Genomic DNA, 7,484 nt, shown 5'->3' on the forward strand with positions numbered 1-7,484 from the left:
CATATTGTTCATTTCTTTATGTCGTATATAATTTTAGTTTTTATATGATGTCTCTTTTGTTCTCGCTAGTGTGCGCTTTGACAACTAAATTGCATTGTGATGATTTTTAGGTATATCTGAGATGTGGATAAAGTTATAGGAGTAGAGAAATCTATTCAACTGGCATGCTCATGAAGTAAGTTTCCCGTTATCATAGTGTTTTATGGTGGGAGAACACTATGTTTAGGGGTTTATAGTAAAAAATGTTGATTTATGAAGGCTTTATTGGGGTTTTGCTGATGATTTTTAATGTTTGGCCCTCGTTGTTTCTAAAAACATTATGTGGTATGTTTTTTGGCCCTATTTTCATCCACTTTAAGATAATATAATTTCAAGAGTTGTAGTGTACTATTGTCTTGTCTATGTTTTTTCCCTTTGTTATTTGCTTTTCTATGAGTCTAGATTTTTCCCTATCCTTTTTAGGAAATGCCTTTGGCATTCCTACATTGCCATTTTTTTTGATGTACCTTTTTTTAGACTTATCACATGATTTTGTCATTTGTGAAAATTTGAGGAACTTTTTCTCTTTCATCCAATATTTATATCATCTTTATACACAAACGATGTTGTGATCTCATGGATCATGCCTATTTATCTAATTCTTTTTCTTTATTCTGTCTCCCTCCAATATTTGCAAGACATAAATTTGTTGTTTCAATGGTGCAAAGATCTACTCTGGAAAGGGTATCAGGTTTATCAGATTTGATTATCAGATTGGTAGATATTCTAAACCTCTGCATGTGGTTATGTTAAGACTCAAGAGTGTATCACTCAAAAAACTTTGCATGTCTATATTAAGTGATATGAGGTTATATGCAAACTCTGTATAGTGGATTAGGTATGCTTTGCAAACTTTGTTAGTCTACACATTCCCACAAGTTGGTGATGGGTATTGGGCATGTTGACTCTCTATAGAGAGGGTAATGTCTAAGTCCTTTGTGTTTAGAAGCATGTCTTCCTATGCTTATTCTCAAATTTGGTGGAACATGTAATTTCAATGTTCAGTTATTCTTTCTTGGAAATTCATAGGTATTTTTGTTTTCCAATTCCAAATGTAAGCAACATTTTCGTAATTGCTTGAAGCCATTCAAGCTTACATGGACTGCTATGTATTGGAAATAACACAAGAGGATGGTTATAGTACCTTTCAAATTTAAACGAAGTGATTAACATTGCTTGTAAAATGGAGAGCAATAACATGACGTATTGTTCCTAGGTGATTTGAAGAAAAACATTTGCTTGAAATCATGTAAATGTCATTATGTACCATGAACCTAACTAGACAAACTCACTGTGTTAAAGCCCGTTTCAATTTGGCAAATGAAATGTGCATTCTGATACAGAGTTAAAACATGAGTTGATGAGACAAGTTTACTATGTTTAAGCCTTACTGTCAGTTTGGGCGTAAGTGGAACACATTTAGATAAACATATTCATTGCTAATTGTTGCATTATATGTTTTGCGAGCTGGCATGTTTCTCATTGTTCCATCTGTAGAAACAAGGTCATTTATTAAATATATTGCATGTCAAATATGGAAAATATATATAAGGACTTAAATTTTTTTAAACTATGATTGTGTAATTGAAACATATCTCACTAATCTACTTAAGTCATGCATATGTAGAATTAAAAACATGTAAGCTCTGAGGGTTAGCTCAATTGATCGAGTTCTCGTTGCTAAAGCACCTTGCTAATGGGAGGTCACTGGGTGAATTCTCCTCGACGCCCTCGAGGTTAGGCTTTGCTAATAAACAGGCAAGATGTGATCCCTTTTGGTGTATCTGCCTAGATATTTCCTTTGGAAAAAAAAGTAGTGTTAAAAACATGTAGTAATTCTATTTATATGTATATCAAAACATAACCATTATTCAAATTTACTCATTTGCATTCAAAAATTGGTACACAATGCAAGACTATTGAACTAGATATTAGAACACGACTCTCATGTTTTTATTTAATATTAAGAGTTAGTCGGTATAAAAATTTGAATTGCTTATTCTAATTCTTTGTATTCACGTGAATGTTGATGGAGTTCAAAGATGGAAATTATCATTGTTCTATTATTTTGGAAATGTTTGAGAATGTTCTTTGTTCTTTTTGAGATGTATCATTAGTTGATGTTGTAGTTTTTTGTAAAGTTTTAGTGGTCAAAACTTGGAATTCCTAAATTTTAAGTAATTGTTTAATAGTTTTACTTTTTGGACCTATTTTGCTTAGATTATGAATTTTAGTATTCATTTTTCTTAGTATCTTGTCTCAAATCCCCAAGTTTGTTGTAGGTTAATAGTAAGAGTTGTAAACTTATGAACTACCGACATGATGAATTTGCCTTTGATTAAATTTTGTATCTCTTACATAATGATGATGTCAATTTACAATAGTTGTAAAACGACAATTCTTTTTTCTATTTTGTTAGTAGAAAGGAAGAGATATATAAATATATGGGTTCGTGGTCAAAGTCAAAGAAAAGAGAGGAGAGGTTGTGGATGTTAATATTGTTAATGCATTGGAATTAGTAAGGTCTGTTGATTTCTTTTACCTCAACTAATTTTCCAGGTTTTGTGTATATTTATCAACATGAATTTGTCTCCCCTATTATATGTGAGCCTCTTCGCAAGTTGATCATTTGTTTGGCATCCTTGACATGTTTGAATTTGTAGAGGTTTATAATTCAGTGGAAAAAAAAATTATTTGCTTCATATTGTTGATAATTTTCCACCAAGGGACTCTTTCCATTGAGATTTTGTCTTTTTAAATGATATTCATAAAACCTAGTTTCGAATATTCCATGATGCCCAAGATCATAGCTTGCTAATTTGACTTTTTTAGTTGTTTTAGAATATAATTTTTTGTTCTCTAAAACGTCTTTTCTGTGAGATCTATGCATTTTAGTTAGAAGTTCAGGTGAAATGTCTAGCTGATCTTTATGGATTATTGATCAGGTTTCACAGTAATAGTCAGGTTTTTGTCCTTGGGATGGTGAAACTTCCCTGTATTGAGGCTTTGTGACTTGAGAAGATCCACGGTATTCTCTAGAGTTTTTGCATTTTTCTTTTTCTTTTTCTTTTGCTTTTTACATGTTTGTTCTTCCCTCTCTTTTTTCATTTCTTCTTAAAATCATTCATACTTCCATGCTCTCTTTGTTGCAACTAATTGCATTTTCCCTTCATTTTTTACCAAGTCCATTTGGCTGAGTAGTAAAAAAAATGCATAGAATTTAAAAAGATATAGCAAGCGGAAATACAATCATGCTTCTATTCAAAAACATGGTTGAAAGTGGCCCAAAAGTGTCATATAGTATACATACATGTCTATCGAGTTTCTTTGGGACACTTAATGATGAATCAATAAAATCTTATTTACAAACTCTTGCAAGAATAAATGTCCAGACAAGTTTTTAATTATGTTTTAACTTTTTATAACTTTCTTTTATTTGTTTTTTCCAATTATTTGATCCTTCCCCTGCTTTGCTTTTTTAGATTCTTTATCCACCATAAATTTAACAAAAATATATGTCTATCAACAAACATACTATTGTAGATTACTGGAGTGTTCAAGGCAATTGATATGTTTTGCGCCACCCCCCCCCCCACAAGCCATTTTGCAATTAGTGTAAACAAATTATTAAAACAATGGACAATGGAGCGTCCAGTATGTAACATGCTTTATTGCACAAAGTGATTATGTGGGTTCTCAATCATTGGGACTTTTACAATTTCAATGGACAATATCATTGTTGATACCATTTTTTTTTGACATAATTTCATATATAAATGTAGGTTCACTTAAATTATGCACTTAACCATCATAATAATAATAAAAGAAATAAACGTGATTTTGTTTTTTTATTTTTCACTTTGCACACTTTGTTGCTAGTAATCTGTTTTTCTTCTCTTTGTGCAGATTTTTTGTTTCATTTCATCATAAACTACCACTATGAACTCATTTTTGTTCTAGGTACCTTATTATATTACAGTTCATGGAAGCCTAATCCCGGTCCCCCTTTGGATGAATACATTTACTTTTTTCATTAATTATCCATACATGCCTTCACTTTTGTCCCTTTTGTGCATTCCTTCTCTTCCATACATGCCTTCCCTCCAAAGGTAAATAATCATTTATTATGTCTTCTTAACTTATTCATCACAACTTTATTACTTATCATTTACATCCAAGTTTATCATTTACTTTGATCTCGGACATCATGGAATATTTGAAACTATGTTTTACAACTTTTGCTTTGCAGGCATTTCTTGGAATGGAGTGGTAGACAGTTGAGGAGGGAACGTGTGAGAACAACATAGTGGGTGAGCTGGTAGGTTGAGCTACCAAAAGATTCTCAGTGTCGGATCTAAGCAATCTTCACGATAAAAAGGTTGATCGTCATAAATTAAGGGTTCTGAAGTCTATATTCAACTCTAGTTCTAGTGCGTTGGTGGGAATCCTAATATGTTGTTTTGTTATCTAATTAATTTGTTCGAATATAGTTTGTCCTATGTTATATATTCTAAGTCTGTGGTGTTGGCCATAAGTATTAATTGAGCATGATTTTTCCAAGTCTTGCTCTCAACTCATATATTATGTCTAATTGTTTGTTGTTGATTAATATGAATATAAAGGTTCAATAAGAGTTTTGGATCTCACATGTGTGTTCCATGTGTAGTATTGATTTTAATGATGATTAAATTTCAAAGAAGATAAATAAATTATCTATTACATTTTCTTAATTTATTCATCACAACTTTATTATTTAACATTTATACCTAAGTCTAAAGAGTTGGGTCTCTTTTCCAACACGATTGTAAATTGAATATTTCCATTTTGGTCCCACCTTGTGCAAAGAAGTGAAATTTACCCTTTTAGCTCTGCACATGCTTTACATCCGCACATGCATTACTTTTGCACAGACTTTAGCTCCACACATGCTTTACGTCGACACGTATGTTACTTCTGGACAAATTTTAGCATCGCAAATGCCTTTCTTTCACAGTCTTTAACTCTACACATGTCTTACCTCCACACATCCATTACTTCCACAAGTTTTAGAGTTAGTAAGGTTTTTCAATCAAGAAGACTTATAACTCAAGCCTATACACATTTCTAAATGAGGGAGACTGTCATTACTGACTTTATGCTTAATTTTTGTATAAAGATCATTGGAATTCTTTTTGAGTGGAATATATTAAATTTAATAAATTCTTCCAATTAAATAATTAATGTAAATTTTAAATGAATTTACTATTTTTGCCTCTATGTTTGTCTTGCATGTATCAAAGTCATAATATGCGTTAACGTCATCCAATATATTAGGCATAAGACCAAATCAAGTCATATATATATATATATATATATATATATATATATATATATATAGATAGATAGATATATATGCTTCTGCGATATTGCAAACGAAGTCAAATGATACTTACCCTTTTATATATGCAGATGCCCACTAAAGAGACTAGATTTCCACAATTATTTAGCCACTTCAAAATGAACGAAAAATAACTGAAATTTCACCCGAAAGGTATTTTCACGACTAACCTTTATTAAAAATTTGACAGAAGAGTAAACCAATGCAAAAAATCACATTGCACAAACAAAGACTACATAATACAATGAGCTAGCTAGAAATTTACCTAATTTGTTATATATTCTCTAAAGCATCATTTTTCTTTTTTTGGTAAGGAGAAAATAAATCATTTGTTACTTCTTAATTTATTCGACACAACTTTATTATTTTCATTTAACATCAAGTCTAAATACTTGGGTTGCTTTCTCAACATGATTATAAATTAAATATTTCATTTTGTCTCCACCTTATGCTTGTTGGCTCTCGAAATTGCTCTCTTAAGTATTTTTATACTTAGCCAAATTTCATGTGTGCGGAAGAAAGTTTGTGTTCATTGCTCCGCACACACATTGTCTCTGCGCAACTATTCTCCCACAAATACCCACTCTTATACACGTCCTTTATAGTGCACACATCCTCAACTTGTGATACATGTTTTGCACAACTACTTCGTCTGCATTTGTCAATTCTCACATGTTTTATCAGTTCGCACTATTGATTGCCTGCACATCACTTGTCATGATCACAAGATTTTAAGGCATGATATTATCTTGCCTCATTAACTTTTTCTGTCATTGAATGGTATTGATATCAAGGGTGTTAAAAGTGAAACAAAATCTGAATTAAATGGACAAGATGCTTTTAAAATTTCAATGTTTATTGCCACCATCTCTCTTAAATGATGGCATTAATCTATTAGGTCCCTATACTACTAGTGTAACTGTAGGTTTTAACCCCGTACAAAAATTACTTGCATATGAATTCTAAAACACAGAAAATAAACAATGTGAGAGCATAACACATAAAACACATATACACAGAGCTTTTCCCTTGGATCCCAAAACCAGGACTACCAGATTGATTTTTCATTATATTCCTTTCAATGCTACAATACATATATATACATGCCGAAGCATCCAATACCATGGACCAAAAACCATCGCGCCCAAAACCATGTGTGAAAACCATGCAAAAAACCATAGATAGGTCTACCCAACCTAATATAGGGTCCAAAAAAAAAAAATTCCTCGGGGCACTGCCTCGGACCCCATAGATGGGGGCTACCCCCTCAAACCCCTTGGACAGGGGGGGGCTGCTGCCCCCCCACTGTGCAATCGGCGCAACGAAGGGGGGGCTCCGCCCCCCCTCTAACCCCCTGGTTAACTAATTCGGCTAGTCGTGGAAAGAATATAACACAACCTAACATTCTCCCACTTGTTGTTTTCTTTCCACAGGGGGTCACAAGAGAGCTTAGTCATTTATCCAGACCTGCAATGCCCATTGTTTCTCTACACCAAGAGAACTTCTCACAGCTCACAGATTTTTTCAATGCATCTGCAATATTCTTCAAAGTGTCCACCTTTACTAGCAACACCTTTTTGTATTCTATCATATCCTTCACAAATTGATATTGAACATCAATGTGCTTTGTCTTTGAATGATAAGCAAGGTTCTTTGTCAAGAAAATTTCACTTTGGCTATCACAGTCTATCCTTATAGCTCCCTGTACTAACCCCATACTTGAACACAATCTATGCAACCAAACTGCTTCCTTGCTTGCATGAGTGGCTGCCATGTATTATGCCTCTGTAGTTGATAGTGCCACTACAGATTGTTTCTTACTCATCCAACTGACTGCACCTCCAGATCTCCAGCCCAGTCTGCATCAACAAAGCCACGAATATACAAAACTCTGTCAAATCCCGGTCTTCCTTGGTAGCACAAACCATAATCACTAGTGCCATGCAAATACCTGAAAACCCGCGTCACTATTGTCCAATGCTCCTTCCCTGGTTTTGACATAAACCTGCTCAACACCCCCACTAGATGTGCAATGTCTGGTCTAGTACAGAGCAACGCATACATCAGG

Source organism: Pinus tabuliformis, chromosome 3_2 (assembly GCF_031772625.1).
Source record: "Pinus tabuliformis cultivar Carrire ecotype Pingquan chromosome 3_2, CPIR1, whole genome shotgun sequence".
NCBI lineage: Eukaryota > Viridiplantae > Streptophyta > Pinopsida > Pinales > Pinaceae > Pinus > Pinus tabuliformis.